The sequence below is a fragment of the Myotis myotis genome, unplaced genomic scaffold, assembly GCF_014108235.1.
Source record: "Myotis myotis isolate mMyoMyo1 unplaced genomic scaffold, mMyoMyo1.p scaffold_m19_p_15, whole genome shotgun sequence".
NCBI classification, from domain to species: Eukaryota; Metazoa; Chordata; class Mammalia; order Chiroptera; family Vespertilionidae; genus Myotis; species Myotis myotis.
In genome coordinates, this window is record NW_023416319.1 from 6170579 (window position 1) to 6193057 (window position 22479).

A 22479-nucleotide genomic window follows, 5' to 3' on the forward strand; every position below is an offset into this window, starting at 1 on the left:
TTTCCTGTTTTTAAAAAGCCAGTTCTAGCTGCAGGTCTGCCATTCGGGCAGCTTCTGGCCATGAGAGAATCGAGAGAATCGGCGTCACCACGTCCCACTGGTGTGACTCCAGATCCCCGCAAGGAACGCGAAGTGTGGGGCAGCCCAGGAGGCCTGGTTAGGAGCCACTGCGCCATCCATGAGACTCTGCGATGCAAGGCTGCTCAGGAGCCCACAGGACACTCTCGGCCAACCCTGGAGCCCTGGGGTCCCCAGATTCTACCTCCTCACTCTTGCCAGGGGTGCTGGTGCCAGAGGGCCTGCCACGCCCTCTCGCCACTGAGGCCACGGCAGAAACCCACAGATCGGGCCCAACACGGAGGCCACGGCAGGAGGCGGAGGAGGACAACTCTCAGGCGTCCGCCGGGTGCCTGGCGTTCAGACTTGGCTGGGCACAGTAGCCTCCCTGAGACTGTGCGGAGCAAGTTCAGATGGCATGAGACGCACCACCACTGATGCCAAGAAATCCTGGGTGTCCCCTCAGGGCGCCACCCCCCAGGGCAGCCACAGCCGGGCCTGGGCTCCCCTGGTGGCGTGCAGGAGCCGCACAGGACCACCCGCCTGTAAAGGAAATGTCGCAAGTGCCGTTGGACCATGTCAGCTGCACTCTGGTTCCATAGACTGATGACACCTCTGGAGACACCTTCTCCTCCTCAGAGGCTCCCACTGGCAATGTCTCCTTTAAGCCCGATTTAGGGGGAGGGCAGAGCAGCTATGATGACAAGTCCAAGGTCAAGCAGCAAGTTGCGGGTGGAGAGGCCGGGACTGGAGCCTCGTTACCCATCCCAGGCTTCAGCCAGAGGGCGCAGACGGGGCTGCGCACGAAATGAGGCTGCCCAAGAGTGAGGAACAGGGTCTCCCCATCCAGTTGGCCAGGCTGTGCCCCGCGTTAGGGCGCCCCCACCAGAGAAGTGCCAATCACATCTTGGACATCATAGACTCATATATTTATTCCATTTCTCTGGATTGCAATAAAGTGTCTATTCTAATAAAAATCAGTGTATTGGAACACTTTTCCCACAGAGAGAAGTAATGTTTCTTGGCAAAGAGGCCCCTTATTTTACGCTGCACAGACATACTGAGTGGCTGGCAGCGACCCCGATGGAAGCCACTCCTACTTGGGAAGCCTGGACTTGTTTGGGCAGAAGCAGAAGAGAAGAGTGGTCTTGCTACACCCCCTCAAACTGGGCTGCCCTAATGGCAGAAGGGTCTGGGGAAGCCAGCAAGCAGGGTAAAGACACCTACAAGTCAATAGGACAAAAGACAACCTACGGGGGAAATGGGCAAAGGGTAGGACTTGTTATCACAGAGGAAGGCAAGGGGGTGGACGTATGGAGGCTGGCTGTGGACACTTGTCATTGTTCCTCCTGCCCAGCGCCCCACCCCCGCTGCCTCCTGAGAGCCCAGGATGCCAGGCTCTGGGCTGAGTGCTGTGCGCGAAAGGTCTCCTCTTTCTTTTTTCAGCGCTTGAGGGAGGAGCTTCTATCTCTTCTTGCAGGTGGGCAGACAGGTGAGTCAGTCACGTGCTTTTTTTTGTTTTCATTTGAAGTTTTCTAGGTGAGACAAGGACTCTCCGGTTGTCACAGGTTCTGCCATCCTGTTATCACCACGCTCACTTCAAACGTGGGGCATTTTCTTCTGGGAGCAGCTTTACTGAGGTGGAAGTCACACACCGTGCAATGCATCCAGTTAGGGCACGCGGCTGACTCAGTGGTCTCCAGTATGCCACAGTCTTTGCTACATCCATTTCAGACCGTTTTCATCGCCTCATAAGGAAAGCCTGTACCCCTTTAACTCTCACCTCCCTTCCCCTCTCTCCTCCCATCAGCCCTAAGCAATTATCAATCTACTGTCTATTTCTATCGAATATGCTTGTTTTAGACGTTTCCTATAAATGGAACAAGCCAATATGTGGCCGTCGTGTCTGGCTTCTTGCTCTTAGCGCAGTTTCCCAGGTCCATCCACATGGTAGCTTATATCAGTACCGCATTCCTTTGTAGGAATGAATGATATTCCCTGTGTGGACGTACCGTGTTTACTACATTTTGTTTATCCATGAATCTGTTTGGGAGACAATGTTTTCTCTTTTGTTAAAATCCCTCACCCAAGGATATGCTTAGACAGAGGAAAGGAGAGAAAGGGAAGCATCGACGTGAGACACATCCTTCGGCTGCATTCCTGCCCTCCTTATGTGCCCCAACCTGGGATCAAACCCGAAACCCAGGTATGTGTCCTGAGCGGGAATCGAACCGGCAAGCTTTCAGTGCTCAGGACGATGCTCCACCAAGTGAGCCGCCCCTGCCAGGCAGAGCCGCTGTTTTCTTGAAAGCAGTCCCGGCTCTGAGTGCCTCCTCTCATTCAACCCTCACAACCTCATGAGGTGGTGTTACGATGACCCCTATTTCACAGGGAAGGAAACGGAAGCCCAGAGAAAGGATCTTTTGCCCAAAGCCACGCAGCTCCTGACTACCTGCCAGGCCCTGGGTTTGTCTGCAAGTCCCGGGGGCCCAGGACTCCCCACTTCAGTTATTAGGGTCTCCAGGGGCGCGTCCAGCACACCCAGCCACTCCTTCACCCCCACGTGGAATCCAAAATGGCCCACCAGAGCCTCCTGCCTCACTAACCCCCCCCTCCCACCCCTCCACCCCCCCGCCCTGCTCAGCTGGGCTCCTCCCCCAGCCTCTGCAATCACCCCCTCAGTCAGGAACATTCCAGAAAACCACTTCCACCATAAAACACCTACCCAACAAATACGTTTGGTCAACAAACCCCTTTGAAGGGTGTCACATGGGCCTGAAAACCCCTCGTGATTTGGGACCTCACTAACGCAATATCTGTGCCTTTTCTGGAGGCTGTGCGGGGCTGCAATGCAATTCAGTGAGCAAACCCTTCTTCACCACAAATGTGTCGCTCAGAGTGTAGACACGATTGTGCAAGGCATGTTTACACAGGGCTTCCGAACCTCCTCAACAATCACGGAAACGTCCAGAAGCAACCCAACGGCCGAGAGAGGGGTCACCAGCCCTCAGCAAGTGGGTCCTCGGGCAGGTCCCCTGACCACCCGCAGGCAGCCTTGCTGAGTGGGAGAGTGACAGCTGCTCAGGAGTCAAGATGCCCTGGCTGCCTTCCTCCCCGTCACGTGGCGTCTCAGACTCACTCTGAGTCTCCGAACCAGCCCTGTCCTCGGTTTAGCTTCTGTGGCAAAGCTCGTGGCTGCCAATCAATCAGCAGCACCAGGGAGGGGGCCCCAGTTCCTCTGGGACTACAGCAGGCGGGGAAACATTTCAGATCAGGTCCTAGGAGGGACCCCAGCAAAGGGGCCCTGGAAGGGGGTCCGGTGGAGACCCCCCTTCCTTCCACAAAACCCTGTTACCTGTTCCACGAGAAATTCACCTCTGAGCCGTCTGAGGACGGGCGACACCCGCAGCCACCGGGACAAGCCCTCAATACCTCCAGCCTATCAAGTCCTGGTCACCTTCGCTCTAGTCATTTCCTGTGACCGAGCGAGGGAGCTGCGGAGGAGCAGGCTGGGTGGGGAGCGCCTGCCCATCCTAGGACCTCCAAAGGGAAGCCTTCCACTTCTTCTAGACTCACAGGCCTCGGGGTGTCCAATGTTGTGGGTTCGGGCTGACCCATGCTGCCCCCCGTTTAGGAGTGAATTATTGTAAAGTCACAAAGAGTGTGCAGGGGCTGCCTTTTATCCTGTCCACGGAGCAGAACCAGTGACATTCTGGGGGAGGGAGGGCAGAGTGAGAGCAGAGATGCAGCCAAACGCAGAGGTTTAGGACCCACCCACCCCCAGCCCCCGGTGTGGATACAAGGAAACAGGGAGAGCCGGCTGGTGTGGCTCAGTGGTTGAGCGCCAACCTATGAACCAGGAGGTCAGGGCACAGACCTGGGTTGTGGGCTCCATCCCCAGTGGGGGGCATGCAGGAGGCAGCCAATGAGTGATTCACTCTCATCATTGATGTTTCTCTCTCTCTCTCCCTCTCCCTTCCTCTTTGAAATCAATAAAAATATATTTTAAAAGGAAGGAAGGGAGGGAGGGAGGGAGAGAGGGAGGAACCAGGGAGGGAGGAACCAGGGAGGAACCAGAGAATGCCTGCTCCAAACTGGCTTCCTCCTGGGCCTGCAGCTGGGCCTGCTTCTCCTGCCACAAAATGGAACCTCCGGCTGGAGGGCCTGCCAGCGCTTTCAGCTCCTGCCCTAACCCTCGTCTGCTGGTGGAGGCTGCCTGGAGAGCTGTGCTGGGAAGCGTCGGAGGGGGAGGGGGAGAGAGCGAGCTGGGACCACCAGCCCTGTCTGCTTGAGCGCCGGAGCGCGGCGGCACATTCCCTGGCATACACTTGCCACCCCTGACACTGAGGCCCTGCGTCCGCTTGGGCTCAGATCTCCTAGGATTTCACGATTTCTTGACCGCAGTAGTCTCTGCCTTCTCCAGGGACCTATGTCCAGGGCTCTTCCCACCCACCAGGAACTGACATTTGCTCGGAGGACTGAGCCATTCGCATGAGAGACACACACCCGAGGCCAGAGGAGGCCGGCTCTCCCTGCGACCAGACATGAGCCCAAAGAGAGCCTGTCTCTGTCCACACTGAACCCAAACCCTCAGGGCACAAGGCACAGCCCAGGCCAGGGCCCCTTCCAAGGTCGCCCACTCTGAGCCGATCGCAAGATGTGGCCACTGTCCGCTTGGTTTAGGCAGCGAGGCCCGAGAAAGCCAACTACCGTCCGGAAAAAAAGCGAGAAGAATTTTGAGCCGAGTTCTGCTGGGAACAGAGAGGCCTCCCTGTCTGCAAAGCGGAGCCCATCACTGTGCCTCCTCGGAGAGGGGTCGCTGTGCCGGTGCCATGGGGTGGCGCAGGCCAAGCGCTCAGCACAGAGCCTGGCCCCAGCCCTCGCTGTCGAATGAACGCAGCCCAGTGTCCACAGTGTGACTCTTTCGGGTCCCTCCTCGGTGACATCGGGCCCACGGGTCTGAAATCTATTCTGCAACCAGCCCTGCCATCAGCAGGCTGGGAGCCAGCTCTCTCTCCACCAGGCCCCGCGCTGGCCAGTTCCAATAACACGATTAGTCGTTTTTCATTCCTGAGCCGTCTCCCCGTGGGTGGGTGCCTGTGTGCATGTGTGAGTGCCTCTGTGCCTTTCCGAGCAGGGGAAAACCCATATTCTCTCTCTTCTGACCGAATTAATCAAATAAATCTTCGGTAAGGAGCTGCTAAATGACTCACAGGTGTCTCTGCCCTGTTACGGGTTGCAGAAAGCCCCCGTTACAGTCCTTTTAATTTATCAGAGGAAAAAAGATGCCCTCGTGTGCCCCTTCCCGCTTGCAATCATAATCAGAACCAGTCTATTTTCCGAGGGTCCGAGGCTCATTTTCCAAAAATGTGTATCAATAGATGGAACAGCGGGAAGATTATTTTGCCAAGTTCCAGCCTCCAGCGCAGCAAAGGTGCCCTGGCTGGGGAGAGCGTTTATAAAACCACATTTAATAAAAGAGTGTTATATTAAGTATGTTTGTGAGTGTATTTAAGCATATGGTTTCCATATCAGGCGTCAAGATGGCAAACACATGGCTTACCTTCTTTCTAACCTTTCGGGAGACGTCCTTTCCAGGGGGTGGTGGGACGGGAGGATCCGGGCGGATGCGGGAGAGTGTGTGTTGTTTTGTTTTGCTCCTGACAACTCCGGCTCCCAGCGAAGAGCACCGAGGTGGTTCCGAAGGCCCGTGAAGACTCGCTGCCCCTTCTGTGTCTGGGATTAGCCCGGCAACTTGCTTGGCCTCCTCTCTTCCGCCGTCCCAACAGCCTCCCAGCTCTCCCTGGCCTCCTCTAAGGCGCTGGGGGCCGGCGGACTTTAAAGGGTGAGTCCGTTTCAGCTGCACAGAACCTGAGCTCCTGGGTTTTAAAGGGGAACCCTTGGGGAAAGCGAGCGCTCTAAGGAAGCCGCCAGCTGGATGCCCATCGGCCCCTGTTTAGCGGCAAGCCATCCGGCCCCAGGATGCATCAGCCTGGAGACCTCTTTTTGGCACCTGCGTTAGGACTCAGGATCGATTTTCCTTCAGGTCAGAGACAGTGGACTGTGGCCCTGTGGGCCCAGGGTCCCCAGAAATGCAAGGAAAGGCCTCCACCGCCCAGCGCCCTAAAACCATCTACAGTATCCCCCCTCCTCCCCCCCACCCCCCCCGATTCTGAGACAATCCCAGAAGCCAAAATGCCAAACTAAGAAGGGGACTGGGGGACAGGAGAGGGGGGCTCTGCAGCGAGGCCGCCCGCCTACCCCCACCAGCCCAAACAGATTTGCCTGAGCGAGTTATAAATCTACCGGTACCATTTCTTTTTCGTCACTTGCCTAATCCCGTGCCCTTCGTTTCATGTGCTGTAATTATTAACATCTGCTTTCTGCGCCCGGCCCTTGCGGAGTTTGCAAAGGCCGTTTTCAGCGCGGAACAATGGTGACAGCTGTTTCATTTAGCCTAGGGCCAGCACTTCCTGTTCAGTCTACATCTGCCCTCCTGTGTCCAATTTCTGTTTCGGGGGTTTTGTGTTTTGTTTTCTGGGATTCCCCCTCCCCACCCCCCACTTCATCTGACCTTACTATATGTTTAAGAAGAATTCCTAACTTAGCACTGCAGCTAGGATTTCTCACACATATGCTTACTAGATTGGCGACCGCCAGAGAGAGGGGTGGGAGAAAGCCGAATTGTCTCCAGCAGCTACCACGGTGGAGGGCAGAGGCAGAGAGCAGGGCTGACCAGGGAACCAGGTGCCAAGGGAATCCCTGGGCCTGGAGGTTGGGGAATAGGCTGGCCTCCCTGGAACCCAGACACAGGACAAATGGGCTGAGCCACTCTCTCTCTGGGGCTTCTTTGGTCTGGGTCTCCCCACAGAGGGGCCCGTGTTTCTGGGTGGCCACCACCAGCAGGGGCCCTTCTTTGGGAACCAAGCAGGTGGGGTGCGATCAGAGGCCCCAGACTCACTTTTTCCCATGCATCTCCAGCCGAGCAATAAACTTCTTTCCAATTTGCACAGCGAGGCCCGGGGCCTGGGGAGAGGAGGCGCCGTGGACAGCGGAATAAACCCAAGAGGAAGGAGTTGCGGGGGACCTGCCTGGGCCCCTGGAGCACATATAGCTGTCTGGGACCAAAGAGAATGGGGATGATGCCCTGCGTGTAGGTTCCCCTCCACCCACCTGTCCCAGTCCCACCTGACCTGAGCCTGGGGCCCCAGCTCGGCTGGCACGCAGATGGGACATTATCCTCCGAGACGAGTGTTATCACAAGTGCTGGGTTAGGAGCCTGGAGGTTTACAAAGGCTGCCTTCACGCATTGCTGGATATTTATTGCCAACCGGGGTGAAGACTGGTCCCCACGTGGATACGAGCTGGCAGGGATGTGTGTGTCCTGGGGGCGCTCAGGGCAGAGCATGGGTGTCAGGGGACGGGTGTCATTCCTCAAATCGGGATGCCTGGAGACTGTGCTGTGCCTTTCGCTGGCTCTCAGAGCGTCAGGATTGGCCGAGACCCCGGAGATTGAACGCCCACCACTCTATTTTTCTTAAGAGACGAAGAAATTGCACATCAGCGAGAGGGCGTGCCTGTTGGTCAAGCTTGAGGATGTGGACAGAGAAGCAAACGAAGGTAAACCTACGTTGCTTCTAGAAACTTGAGGCACGTTGACCATTTCAACATGAAATGTCTCTTTCCATCGCAGACCCTCTCGCCCTTCTAAGTGGCTCACGTGAAAATAACTCGGGACGCCGCGTGCACCTGAAACAGTGAGCGAGTCAGGGAGACACCAGCTGCCTCTCTCAGTGCCTCGGGCCCACTCCAGGGCCATCTCTCTGGCTGCCAGGGAGGCCTGAGAAAACGCGGAGGGCTGACCTGGCACCTGTGGGTCCCGGGAGTTCCGGGCAGGCGGTCGCAGGCCCCACGTCCAGCAGGAGTAAGAGCTCAGGTGTGAAAGATGCAGCTGAGAGGGCCCGTCCCCCCATCCCCGCCAGGTGTCAGGTGTGCAGAGTGATGAAGGCCCCAGAGCCCAGGAATCACATCGCCCCCCACCCTTCCGTTGAGTGGGGAGTGGCAGGAGGCCTGACCCAGACAGGCATGGGAATTGCAAAGACTTTCCCTAAGTTCTGGAATCCCAGGAGCAGTGACCACAGCGTCAGCAGTGCCGGAAGTCCCTTTGCCCTGCACACACCCAGCCCTCCTGGCTGCCAGCCCCAGTCCCTTTCCCTGCCCCCACTCCCAATCTCCCTGCCCTGCCCCCCTCTTCTCTTTCTCACTCCTTTTCTTCTTAAAGTTAATTGCAACTTTTTTTCTCTGCGCTCTGATCTGGATAAGCCACATCTCATTAGAAAAAGATTTAGCAGGAGCCAAAGCAGCCTGGAGAAGGAATCCCTAATCAACAGAGAAAAGATTTGGGTGTAATTGCTCTCTCCCGCCATTCTCACCGCCCCCCCCCCCCCCCCCCGCCATCTTTCTCTGCTCATTAATCTGTAAAGAAAGTCGCAGTCGAATGGATTGGTGTTCAAGTACCTGCTGCTGCGGCAAACTACCCAAGTGCTTTGGGGTTTTCTTCTGTTGGTGGGGTCTGCGGGGGAGTGTAGGAAGCACCTTGGTTGCGGGGGGGGGGAAGCTTTTTGGGGTATATGTGTGTGAAGTGCTTTGGTTGTTGGGGATGTGTGAGTGGGTGTGTGAACTCTTTGGTTGTTGGGATGTGTACATGAAGTGCTTTGATGTGTGTGTGTGTGTGTGTGTGTGTGTGTAAAGCTCTTTGGTTGCTAGGGGGATGAAAATTCTTGGTGTGTGTGTCTATGTGTGTATGTGTGTACATGTTGTGTGTGAAGCACCCTAGTTGCGGGGTGCATGTGTGTAAAGAGATTTGGTTCAGCCCAACCGGTGTGGCTCAGTGGTTGAGCATCGACCTATGAACCAGGAGGTCACGGTTCAGTGAGAATAAAGGAGGGAGGAGGGTTACATTAAAAGTTACATTAGGGGGAAAAGGTTGCCCCTAACCTGACGCCCTCGAGTGCCGAATTTGATCTAAGGCGGGTCCCCTGGCCTTGGGGCGAAGGGTTTGGTACAGCTGCACCTCGATATCCTGCGTGCACGGGTTCCGGAAGCACTGGGGGGGGGGGGGGGGCGGGTCTGGCAGGGCCCAGAGACCCGTGTTGCAGAGCATCTTCTGGCGTGCTCAGAGGAAGACCAGAAACGCCCACCCCCAGGCGATGTGCTCGTCCTTAGTGTGGCTTCTTTCCTCGGTCATAGTGGTCCGATGTCGCTTCTCCATTCTTTGGCGGAGACCCACGGCCTTCTTCACCCCTTTTCCCACCGAGGGAAGACTCTGACCTTGGTTCTCCTTAGCAGCTGTTTTCATTTTTTTGCCCCTGAATGGTGGGTAAACAGCCTACTGCATTAGATAAAGGCTTTAGCAGCTCGGCAGCTCGCCTCCCACACACAAGCTCTTTCTCACGAACACAAGAGGAAGTTGAACTTGATTTTGTCTCCTGGGTTATCTTAGAATTAATTGGGAGGAACCTTGAGTTCAAAGTATAGGCTCCCAGCTGTCTCTGGCGTTCATCGGCTGCCATCTGCTGGGTGGTCCTGGTATGGCCTGGTCTCCTTGGCAGGCCAGCTATTTCACCAGGGGTGAAGAGGTTCGTCCATTCCATCAAAAAATATTTATTGAGCAGGAACTGTGTGCCAGGCATGGTTCTGGGCACTTGGGATTCATCGGCAAACAAAACAGACAAACATCTCTCTTCTTCTGGAGCTTACATTCTCGTAGGAGATAACAGGCAGTTGACAATAAACCTAATAAATAAAGAATACCGTATGTTAGAGTGTTAAATTCATGGGGGAAAATTAAAAAGCAGAACTTGTAAGAGGAATGGAAAATCCTGGGTGGGGGGCGGGGAATGAGTCCCCTTTTAAATAATTTTCAGGGTCAGACTCATTGAGGAGACTTTTGAACAAAGGCTTGAAGGAAAGGAAGGACTCTGCCATGCAGGAGGACTATACCTGGCAGAATGGATGGAAGTGCAAAGGCCCTGGGGTGGGAATGTACGCTGTGCATTCAGGCAATACCAAGGAGGCCAGGGGGCTGGAGAAAGCGAGCCAGGGAAGAGAAGCCAGAGAGGTGATCACACAGAGGGGGAGGGGCTGGACAGTGCAGGGCCTTGTGGACTATTGTTTAAGGATCTGGGCTGCCTTGGTTGGCTTGAGCTGCCATAACAAAACATCATGGACTGGGTGGCTTATACAACAGACATTTATTTCTCATAGTTCTGGAGGCTGGGAAGTCCAAGATCAAGGTGCCAGCCTGTTCATTTTCAGGTGAAATAACTTCTAAAGAGTATTTTGAGGTCTATTTCATTCATGAAACACAAATACCAATCCTAAGTTATGTGGATTTTTTTTTCTATATTGCAGATCAGTACACTGAGGCTTAGGGAGTTATTTAGCCAAACAGGAAGCTGATGATTGGAACTAAGTATGCATCCCTAACTTTGAAGCCTTAGCTCATTAAATCATCCAACGTCCTGAATGTCTGTTAATACAAACTGATTCTCTTTGCTAATATTTTATTGAGAATTTATGCATCTAAATTCGTGAGAAATACTGGACTGTGGTTTTATCTATTTATTATTAAACTCTATTTTTTACAGCAGGTTGGAGTTCACAGTAAAATCCTGTAGAAAGTACAGAGAGTTCCCATATACCGGTCTCCCTTGTCCCCGAAGCTCCGCCATCACCAGCAACCCCACCAGAGCAGTACATGTGTTACAATGAGGGGCCTTCATTGACACATGGTGATTGCCCAAAGTGCATCGTCCACATTAGAGCTCACTGATGGTGTTTACATTCTAGGGATTTGAACAAATGTATAATGACATGTATTCACCACTGTAGTTATCATACAAAATAGTTTTATTGCCCTAAAAGTCCTCCGCGCTCTGCCTAATTATCCGTCCCTCTCCCCAGCCCCTGGCAACCACCGATCTTTTTACTCTTCATCGTTTTGCCTTTTCAAGGATGTCACAGAGTTGGAATCACACACTGTGAAGCCTTTTCCAGGTTGGCTTCCTTCACTTACTGATAGGGGTTTAAGTTTCCTCCATGTCTTTTCATGGCTTGATAGCTCGTTTCTTTTTCAGCGCTGAGTAATATTTCATTGTCTGCATGAACCACGGTTTATGTATTCATTCACTTACTGAAGGATATCTTGGTTGCTTCCAAGTTTGGACAATTGTGAATAAAGCCGCTATAAATATCTGTGTGTATGTTTCTGTGTAGACGTAAGTTTTCAGTTCATTTGGGTAAATACCAAGAAATGCAATTTCTGGCTCATACGGTCAGACTATATTTAGTTTAAGAAACTGCCAGATTGTCTTCCAAAGTGACGGTGGCACTTTGCATCCCCACCCGCAGATGAATCAGAGCCTCTGCTGCTCCACATCCTCGCCAGCATTTGGGGTTGTCAGTGTTTTGGATTGTGGCCATTCCAATAGGTGTGTCGCGGTATCTCATTGTTGTTTTGATTTGCATTTCTGTGAAGACATAGGCTGTGAGGCAGAGTTTCATAAGCTGTTTTACCATCTGTATATCTTCTGTGGTGAATTCTGTCTAGATCTTTTGCCAATTTTTAAATCAGGTTATTGTTTTTTTATTGTTGAGTGTTAAAAGTTCTGAGTCTATGTTGGACACCAGTCCTTTATCAAATGCATCTTTTGCAAACATTTTATCTGATTCTGTAGCTTGTCATTGTCTTTCACAGAGCAGAAGTTTCTTTCATTGTAATGATGTCTAATTAAGTCTATCAATTACTTCTTTGATGGGCGGTGCTGTGGGTGTTGTAGCTAAAAGTCAGTGCCATGCCCAAGATTATCTAGCTTTTCTCCCATGTTAATTTTCTCTCATCTTTCTACTTTCCTACTGTGGAAGCTTGGATTACTGGCTTTGGACATTTCTCCTTTTCTAATCTATGCATCCAATGCTATAGCTGTCCCTCTAAGCACTGCTGTACTGTATCCCACTAATTTTGAAACATTGCAATTTCATTTACTTCAAAATATTTTTAAATTTCTCTTGAGATTTCTTACTTGACCCATGTGTTATTTACAAGTGTGTTGTTTAATCTCTCCCTGTTTGGGGATTTTCCAGCTATCTGTCTGTTATTGATTTCTAGTTTAATTCCACTGTTGTCTGTAAACAGACTTTGTATGATTTCTGTGTGTGTGTTTTTTATTTGTTAAAGTGTGTTTTGTGGCCCAAACTATGGTCTCTCTTGGTGAGTGTTCCCTGTGAGCTTGAGAAGAATGTGTTGTTGGGTGAGCCCATCTACCAACGTCAATTAGATCCCAGTTGGTTGATGGTGACATCCTGTTCAACCCTGTTCTCACTGATTTTCTACCTGCTGGGTCTTTCTGCTCATTCCTAATAGAGCGTGTTAAAGTCTCCAACTATAACATTGGATTATTACCTTTCTCCTTACTGTCCTACCCTTTTCTGTCTCACGTGTATTGGCGCTCTGTTGTCAGGCAAATACACATTAAGAATTGTTAGGCCTTCTTGGAGTGTCACCCCTCGTATGTGATGTCCCTCTTCACAACGGTCCTTGCTCTGGAGTCTGCTCTGTCTGAAGCTAGGATAGCTGCTCCTGCTTTCTTTTGATCCATGTTAGCAGGTACATCCCCTCTTCTGTTGTGATTGTGGCTACATGCATCGAGACAAAGCCATGCTGGGTCCCGAAGCAACTGGCATGCAGACCCCCCTTGTTAACCTGCAGTGGACAGGTAGGGTGAACAGGAGAAATCATTTATTGTGTAAAGCTGCTAAGATCTGGTGGTTGTTACTGCATCAGAACCTAGCCTGTGGGGGTGTAGAGGAGGGGGCCTGGACTGGCGTGGGCGGTGCGTGCACACACACACACACACACACACACACACACACACACACACACTGAGTACCTATGTGTGGGGAGTGAGGGGTGACACAGGGCCAAGGGGGAATGCAGTCTCTCCCTGAAGAGCTGACAATCTGGCTTGGCAGATAAGATATCCAGACGATGTATAATGATAACAGCATAAGAGAGGATAGATAATTTGAGAGCAAAATGACAAGACGCTTGTGTACCACGGCCTTAAGAAGGAATGGGTCAGGTGGGGTCCCGGACGCGTGTAAGGAAGGCTCGCGTGCCAGGTGTCTCCTCTGGGCCCCTCCGGATTCACTCCTTAGTCTTCCCCTCCTTGCTCTCTGCCCCTGAGCTGACCTGTCTGTCCTACATGGACAGGCTCCTTTCCCTCTGGCTCCTGGTCCGGCTGGGTCAATAGGAGTGAGGGGAGGGCGACTGGCAGGAGATTGGAGGGAAGGAGGAGAGTGAAGCTAGAAGGTTTAATGGCTGGCTGGGTCCCATCTCACGGGGTCTCAGGCTGGCTGTACCCCTCAGCTGAAGGTCCCAGCCCCTCCCAAAATGACCGTCTCCATCTGACTGTCTCCTTCTAGATTCCCGTAAGGCTCTCTTCCCTCCCCCTCAGGCCCAGGGCTGGTAAGGGCTCACAGTCAGCCATTAGCACTACCCGTGCACTTTGACTTTTGGTCACCCCATATCCTGCCCACTTCTCTTTGCCAGGCCTCCTTAAATTGCCCTATTTTGAGTGTGCCATCTGCCTCCCGCTGGCCCCGGACTGATAGAGCTCGCTTCGGAGAGCCGGTGCGGGGAAGGAAATGGTCCTGCTCTGTCTAATTATAGGGTCCGCTGGTACAAGAGGCAGGAGACTCTAACAGAGGATGAATTCTTCATGAAGAAATGAATTATTCAATGGCTTTGCTTCTCCCACCCAACCGGGAAGATTCTGCTCTAAACGAGGAAAGGGTTAGAGGCAAAGCGCTGGCCTCTTTGTGCCCAGGACGATGGGCCTCATGGAGCCACTGTCTCACAAAAGCCCTTTGCAAAGACTGGGGCCACCAGAGCCACCCAGGTCACCTCCAAGGAGCTGCCCCAAACCGCATTCTCTGGCAAAGTTGATCCTGCAGGGATCGGGCCTAAACCGGCAGTTGGACATCCCCCAAGGGGTCTTGGGTTGGAGAGGGTGCAGGCTGGGCTGAGGGACCTGCCTTCCCCCCTCCCCCCTGCACAATTTTTGTGCGCCGGGCCTCTAGTATATATATAAAATCTTTGCCACAACCCTAACCACTGGGAGTTCTTCTTTGTCCTGCCTTGGGATTCCTATGGCAAATTCACTGGATTTATTCATTGGTTGGTTGGTTGGTTTTCCCAAGTAGAAAGCCAAAGGGACTTATGAAAGAGTTGGATTTGGCAGAGTTCTGGGCCCTGTTCTCCCTTGCCTACCCCACCCCCAGGGCCCCGGCTCCTTAGCAGAACCCCACTCTGGGAAGAGGCTGTCACCTGGAGCCCCAGCATTTCCCAAGCAGCTGGAATGAGAGACGCTTGCTTGCGCTGCAGGGGCTGGATCCGGGGGCAGGTCTGCGCGGGCACACCAGGATGGAAAGTCAGAGGAAGTGCAGTCGGCTGTTTGGAAGATTTAGGAGTTCGTGGCTGTCACTGATTTTACTGTGTTGTCACTGACATCTGTTCGCATGCTCTCCAGAGCAGGTAGGAGATGGGGAGGATGATGGAGGTGTTCCTAGGTGCCTGGGCTGCACAGCGATGCAGATGAGGAGGGGATGGGAGTCCTTGGAAGTCTAAGGATCCTATTGACTCCTTCTGTGCCAAAGGGCATATGCCAGGGCCCGGGGTGATCAAACTCCCAGCAGTATAGGTGCATGAACAACTCCCTTGAATTATAATAAAAACGTGCTTCTCAAGGAAACAAACACCAGTTCAATCGGCAAGCAGCAGAGGTCTCCCATTATGAGGCTAAAGGAAGGCAGCGTTAGTGAGTGTGCAAGAGTTTCAGGAACGGAGAGGGTGATACGGAGGCAGGGAGGGGCAGCGTGTACGCCAGGCCACCTGGTCCTTTTGGCCAGATGCTGGGATGCACATTCGGGATGGGAGAGGCAGCAACTCCTCGGCACTTGATTCTCTTCCGGAGAAGACCAGACTGAGGTTCCTGGACAAGGGCACCGGAGGAGCACCCTCACACTGCCATCGGGACCTGGGGGACAGTGTCTCCCTCCCAGGGGGCAGGGAGAAGGGACGAGAGAAGGACACCCCCCTGCTAACGCCTTGATTTTGAACACCTGGCTTCCAAAACGGTGAGACAACACATTGCTCTAGTTTCAGTGAGTGAGACACCGTCCCTGTCCTCAAAATGTCCACCTCAGGAAGGACATGTAATAATAGAACCCACCCAGGGCTTGGCTCTGTGGTCCTCCCCGCCCTCCAGGCGAGGTCTGTTGTTCCATTTTACAAACGAGGAACCTGAGGCTCTGCAAGGTGACTGAGGCCCAGGCCCGCCCGCTGCCTGTGAGGCAGAGCCTGCACACACTCTGCGTGAGAGGAGGGAGCTCTGAGTGACCCCGCAGAGCAGTGCCGGGCGGAGAGCAGTGTCAGAGCCGCTGCAGGAAGGGCTCCGAGAAGGTCCAGTGGGCTAAGCAGCAGGGGAGCAATTCCTGGAGCAGGCGCAGCGTGTGCAATGAAAGTGTGCGGTGAAGGGGCATGCCACCGGGGACCTCTGCTTAATTCTGGAATCGAAGGGGCTTCCCAGCTGTCGAGAGAGGCAGGGCGAGACTGCCAAGAGCTCTGAGTGGCAACCTAAGGAGGGGACTTCTGGAAGCAACCGGGAGCCACTGCAGGTTAAGTAGGGGAGAGAGCATCTGAAAGGTCACAGGCCGGCAGGAGCGAGCCAGAGGGTCGGTGCCCTGGGTGGAGCGAGCCTGAGCCGAGAAGTTTCCTGGAGGCAGCACCCCCTGTCGGAAAGGAGGATCCGACTAGGCCCAGCCCCCACGGAAGGCAGCACGTTGCAAGGGGAAGGCATTTGCAAATGAAGCCATGGACAGAGGACATGAAGCCTAGAGTGTTTTGGACTCAGCACAGGTTAACCTGCACCCACCCCAGCGTGGGGAGCTGAGGAGGAAAGAGCGAGGAGAGGGGCGGAGGTGCTGGGCCGAGGCTGTCTCTGTGGTGGTGGGGGGGGTGCCCTCTGGCTCTGACTGCCCTGCTGTCGCTGAGGATATTTTTCCATTGATTTTTAGAGAAAGAAGAGAGAGGGGAGACAGAGAGAAATATCGATGTGAGAGAAACACATCAATTGGTTGCCTCCTGCACATGCCCCGACCAGGGCCCGGGCCAGGGAGGGGCCTGCATCCGTGGTACGTGCCCTTGACCAGAATCAAACCCGGGACCCTTCAGTCAGAAAGGCCAAGGCTCTATCCACTGAGCAAAACCGGCTAGGGCAGTGGTCGGCAAACTGCGGCTCGCAAGCCACGTGTGGCTCTTTGGCCCCTTGGGTGTGGCTCTTCCATAAAATACCGACTTCTGCGCATGGGCCATGAAGTTTCAATCACACTGTACATGCACGCCCGCATGTGGTATTTTGTGGAAGAGCCACACTCAAGGGGCCAAAGAGCCACGTGTGGCTCGCAAGCCGCAGTTTGTTGACCACTGAGCTAGGGCGTCCCTGCTATACTTGGATGCTCCAGAACTCGCCTCTGCGTAGGCCTCCCCACACCCCCAGCCATTGCCACCCACTGAGCTTCCTGTCCCACCCCAGGCCCAGTTTCCCACAGGAGTCTGGGGGACCCCAAATGTCATGGCCCCGTCTCCTCTCTGGATCTAGATTCCGCCGAGAACCACCCAGAACCTGCATTATTCTCAACAGAAGGAAAGAGAGCCTGCATTCTTCCTTTGGCCGGGGTTTTCACCAGGACTGGTTTTCATTAGCTTTTCAAGTGGAAAATAAACTCTGCCCAGTGGAAAGTTGCCACTTATGTGCAGAGAGTCATTGTTCATTTAATATTTGTGTGAGGAATGACCCAAGTTCCAGTCTGCTGGGGCCCCGGCCAGGGCCAGGGCGTGGGGTTTAGAAACCTTCCTGGCAGGCGTTGTTGGAGGAGGTGGGGGCCGGTTGCCCCTTGTTAAACCTCAGGATTGGGGAGGCCGGGGAGACCTGAGCCATCGGCTCTCCACTGCCCAGCCCAGGCTGCAGGGCCCAGACCCCCTTTCTAGTCTCTTCCTTCCAGTCCAAGACGCAGCTCACCTGGTGAGAAGCGGCCCAAAGCCTCCTCTGGCTCCTAGCCTGACCTCACTCACCCTGGGAAGGCGGGGGATAGAAAACTAAACCGGGAAAGGAATCCAGCTAATAAGACGCCAAGCCATGCTGCTCTGTGGAACCAGAGGGGGCCCTCCCTCCAGGTGCCAGCTCAGTGGGGGCTGAGACCAAGAGGGGTCTAGGCTCCTGGGACATGGAGGGGCAGGCTAAGCTGCAGGTTAGATGAGGACAGACAGGGGGTGGAGACTGAGAAAGGAAGTGGGAGACAGGGAATGGGAGATAGCAGGGCACAGAGAGACAGGAAGTGGAGAGAGAGACAGGAAGTGGAGCGTCTTGGCCAGTGGAGGTGGAAATGGCCAGCAGGGGCCAATGTTACCAAACACCCCTTTGCCAGCTGGACTCCCATGCAAGGGGACGAGGAGATTTTCAGTTTCTACCAAAAAAAAATCAAGCCTGGAGATCACTTAAGCTTTCCTGGGACTCTGCCAGCCGTCTCCAGGGTCTTGTCAAATTTTCCGCCTTCTCCCTTTGCAAGTGGAAACTCAGCCTCCATCACAGAGCCCCCATCCTCCACACCAGCTCTTTGCAACTATTTTGTGATTCGGGAGGGTTTGTGCATGAAGATGTGAGGGTAAGGGATTTCTAGGGACTGGCTGGGGCGATCCTCTTTTCCCTGCCCCCTCCCGCCCACCCGCGTACACAAACACTCTTGTTCAGAAGGCACTTCCTGGATCGGGGACAAAAAATTAGGGGTTGGGATGTCCTGCTTTGACCCCCAGGGAAAACCAGGCATCTAGGAGCCCGGACACATTCCCCTCTGCTTAGGACGGCAGCTCCTCCTCTGAGTAAGTCAGGACTTTTTCCTACTTTATTGTGTAAACATAGAACCAAAGCACACACTATGTACTCAGCCCATTGTCCTGCCCTGTCTCGTCTAACCCTTCTGAGGATCTATTGTGATGTGTATCACTGATTTTTTTTTTTTTTAATGCTTATGAAACCACATTGACCTACTGGCTCCTTTTCCCTCCAGACAAAACTGAAACATACATTACTCCTAAACTAGCTTTTTAAAAAAGTTAGCAATATGCCCTGGGTATGGCTCCAACTCATGAGATGTGGATCTGAATTGGTCTTTTTCAAGAGCTGTGTTGCTTCCCATGGTGTGGACGTACCGGTGTCTCAGTCCGTTTGGGCTGTTATAACCAAAATATTGGACAGGGTCACTTACAACCAACAATAATTAACATAAAAACAGCTCTGGAGCCTGGGGAGTTCAAGGCCACGGTGCTGACAGATTTCGTGTCTGGCGAGAGCCCAGCCCCTGGTTCATAGAAGGCTGTCTTCTCACTGTGTCCTCAGAGGGCAGAGGGCGAGGGAGCTTCCTGGGGCCTCTTTACCCCATGCATGGCAGCACGGTTACACGTGACAACTGGCTTAAAAAATACGACAGTAGCCCTAGCCAGTTTGGCTCAGTGGATAGAGCGTCGGCCTGTGGACCGAAGGGTCCCAGGTTCGATTCCGGTCAAGGGCACATGCCTGGGTTTCGGGTTTGATCCCCAGAGTGAGGCATACAGGAGGCAGCTGTCAATGATTCTCTCTTATCATTGATGTTTCTCTCTCTCCCTTCCTCTCTGAAATCAATAAAAATATATTTAAAAAAAGAAAAAAGAAACTACAGAAAGGCCCAGGGATGCAGCAACAACAGCGGAGAGACCTGGCCACTCCCCCCAGACCTGGGCACCGTGTCCCAGGGCTGCCCATGCTCAACTGCGCCCTGGGGGGACCCTGCCGGGCCATCCGGGCCCGGACAGCCGCACGGCGCTCCATCCGGCAGCAGCAAGAAGTTGCTCCGAAGTCTCGCCCTGTGATGCTCCTGCAGGTCCCACGCCAGCCGCGGCAGGCTTCGTGAGGTTTATTGGAAAACAAAAACAAATCAGCTTATTCTCGGTGTGAAATGGGTTGTGTGTGGCCTCAGTCCCCTGTGGCCGGCCAGCGCTCAGCCGTGCTGCCAACTGTCCCGTCCCTGCGGACCGTCTTGGCGAAGGTCACGTCCCCTCTCTAATGACGCGGGGCGGAAGTCCAGTAATGCATGCAGCGCCGTGGAAACTTAATCCCAAACATCATTCTTCCTCCGACGAGGAAGGTTAACCCGCTGAAGATTCAATTCCGCAAACACTGTCTCCGAACCGAGGTCATTCGCTTCCTTAAGTGTAACGTTGCCGCTTCTCACACCACCTTCTGACCGACGCCCAGGGCCAGGCTCTCGGATGGGCTTTCTTCATCCGAGTTTCTGCTTCCCTCCTGGCTGGGAAGCCAGGATGCAGCGGGGACTGGCAGGGATGCCCCCTGGAGCTCCCTGCTCACAGGCATTTATGGGTCAGGAGGTCCCAGGCACAGGGGCTGCTGGGAGACTGGGGGAACCTTGTGCGCAGGTGGCCCTGGGCCTGGTGGGGGAATTGGTGGAAGGAAGGCCCCTGGACAGCCGGAGTGGGCCCCATGGTAGCCGGGCTTCCCCGGAACCAGAACCATTAGGAGGTACGGAGAGGCTGTCCTCAGGAACTGGCTCACGTGGGGGTGGAGGCTGATGCGCCCTAGGACCTGCAGGGCGAGGGGGCAAGGGGGCCTCGGAGGAGCCAGTCCCAGGGCCTGAGGACCAGGAGAGTGGGCGGTGGGAGGTCCAGTCCAAGAGCCAATGCCCCGTTCCAGGGCGAGGCAGCCCGGGAGGAGGCATTCTCCCCACCTCAGAGGAGGGCCCACCTTTTTCTTCTCCGCGGGCCTTCAACTGACTGGATGAGGCCCACCCTCCTTAAGGAGGGCAAGTTTGACTTTGCTTTACTCGGGCTACCTATTTAAACGTGTTATTCTCACACAAAACAGCCTCACAGAAGCACCCAGAGGGATGCTTGACCACCCTGTGGCCCAGGCAAGTTGTTGACACATAAAACTAATCATCACAGGTACCCAAGGGAAAAGGGAGACAGAGTGTCTCTGAAGGGGAAGGGAAATGGTGGTGCTCGCTGTGAACTGGAAGCTGAAAACTGGGTGGCCCACCTCAGGCTGGGGTGGTGTCAGGGCTGGGGGTGGTGTCGGGCTGGGGGTGGTGTCCGGGGGGGTGGGAGTGGTGTCCAGGGCTGGGGGTGGTGTCCGGGGGCTGGGGGTGATGTATGGGGCTGGGGGTGGTATCTGGGGACGGGGGTGGTGTCCGGGGCTGGGGGTGGTGTCCTGGGGGCTGGGGGTGGTGTCCGGGGCTGGGGGTGGTGTCCGGAGGGCTGGGGATGGTGTCCGGAGGGCTGGGAGTGGTGTCCGGGGGGCTGGGGTTGATGTCCGGGGCTGGGGGTGGTATCTGGGGCTGGGGGTGGTGTCCGGGGCTGGGGGTGGTGTCCAGGGCTAGGGGTGGGGGTGGTGTCCAGGGCTGGGGGTGATGTCCGGGGGGCTGGGGGTGATGTCTGGGGCTGGGGGTGGTATCTGGGGACAGGGGTGGTGTCCGGGGGGCTGGGGGTGATGTCTGGGGCTGGGGGTGGTGTCCGGGGGGCTGGGGGTGATGTCTGGGGCTGGGGGTGGTGTCCGGGGGGCTGGGGGTGATGTCCGGGGCTGGGGGTGGTATCTGGGGCTGGGGGTGGTGTCCAGGGCTGAACGCTTTCCTCTGTGAGTTCTTCCTGAGTCGCACAGCAGAGGGGACCATGAGGTGAAGACCAGGAGGCTAAGGTGTAGGGCCTGGGCCTGGACCATTAGAAGGCCAGACCGTTGGACAACTCCCAACCCTGGGAACAAGCAGAACCTGCCCCCGGCCACTGGGCTTTTCAAGACAAGGCAGCATTTTAGACCCAGCTGTCTCCACTCCTGATTACGTTTCTTTGACTTGATGGTTGATGTTGAGTCTCTAAACAATCAACAGTGAGAGTAAAGGACGTTCACCAAAGAGAAAAGGAAGGACCGGGAAGTCAGGGAATCTGCCCAACCCTGGACCAGGCAGTATCATCTCATTTAACAGATAAGGAAAGCCCGGTGGCCCTCCTGCGATCAACCATAACTAGTCGGGTCATCACCAACAGAGCTGGGTTCCTACGAAGAGCCTGAGCTGGTGCTTTATGGTCTGAACTCATTTAATCCGTTAATGACATTCTTTGGAACAACCCCCAGAGGTGAGAACCATTATCCTTCCCATTTTATAGATGAAGAGACTGAGGCACACAGGCATGAACTGACAGGGGGCCACATAGCTACTGAGGGGTAGAGCTGGGATTTAAATCCTAACAGTCCTTCCAGAATCAACCACTCCACTATGCCACCTCCTCCCATGAGTGGGGTCCCCGCGTGGGGTCCCCGGATGTGGGTTACACACTGGGCACCCAGGGAATGGAGCCTGAGGGTACAGCTGAGTGGAGTGAGGAGCAGGCCGCCTTCCTCCTGGGTCCCACTGGCTTCACCTCCCTCCTGCCTGGGCCACAGGCAGCCTCTGAAAGCAAACTACTAGAAAATTAGGAGAGCCCAGCTGGTGTGGCTCAGTGGTTGAGCATCGACCTATGAACCAAGAGGTCAGGGTTCGATTCCCAGTCAGGGCACATGCCCAGGTTGCAGGCTCGATCCCCAGGAGGGGGTGTGCAGGGGGCAGCTGGTCAATGATGCTCTCTCATCATTAATATTTCTATCTCCCTCTCCCTCTCTGAAATCAACAAATAATATTTAAAAGAAAAATAGGAGAAAATGAGACAGGCACCTCATGCAGGGCTGAGGACAGGGCATGGGTGCCCCAGGCTGCAGGGAGGGTGGACACGTGAGAACAGGCTGGATGAGAAGCTGTTTCCTGTCTGAGGGTCCTGGAGCCTCCTGTGCCCCCTCCAGGGTCCCCAATTACATCTGTAGACCCCACAGTGACAGGAATTCTGTCTCCTCTCAACACACAGCAGACAGTCCACCCACTCAGCCGCCCCTCCGCTCCCAACTGCCGTGGCCACACTTGCCAGGCCAACCTGGGCTTCCCTTTATCCCCAAGGAAAACAGCGAAGTCTGCCTTTTGAGTCCAGAGCAAGCACTGAATTTTAATTCTGGATTTAATTCCATGTGCCAGGAGCCATTCGGAGACGGATTAGCAGCCCTGACATTCAGCCCCTAGTCCTCGGGAAAAGCAACATAAATTAGCACCCACCCAGCCCAGCCCTGTGGACGTCTCCCTGTGGCTCAGCTAGTGCTTCTGGGGACTGCCCCCTCCGTGCCAGTTCACCATCTTCTGGCGATCTCTGCCCACCCAGGAGCAGGACTCAGTGAC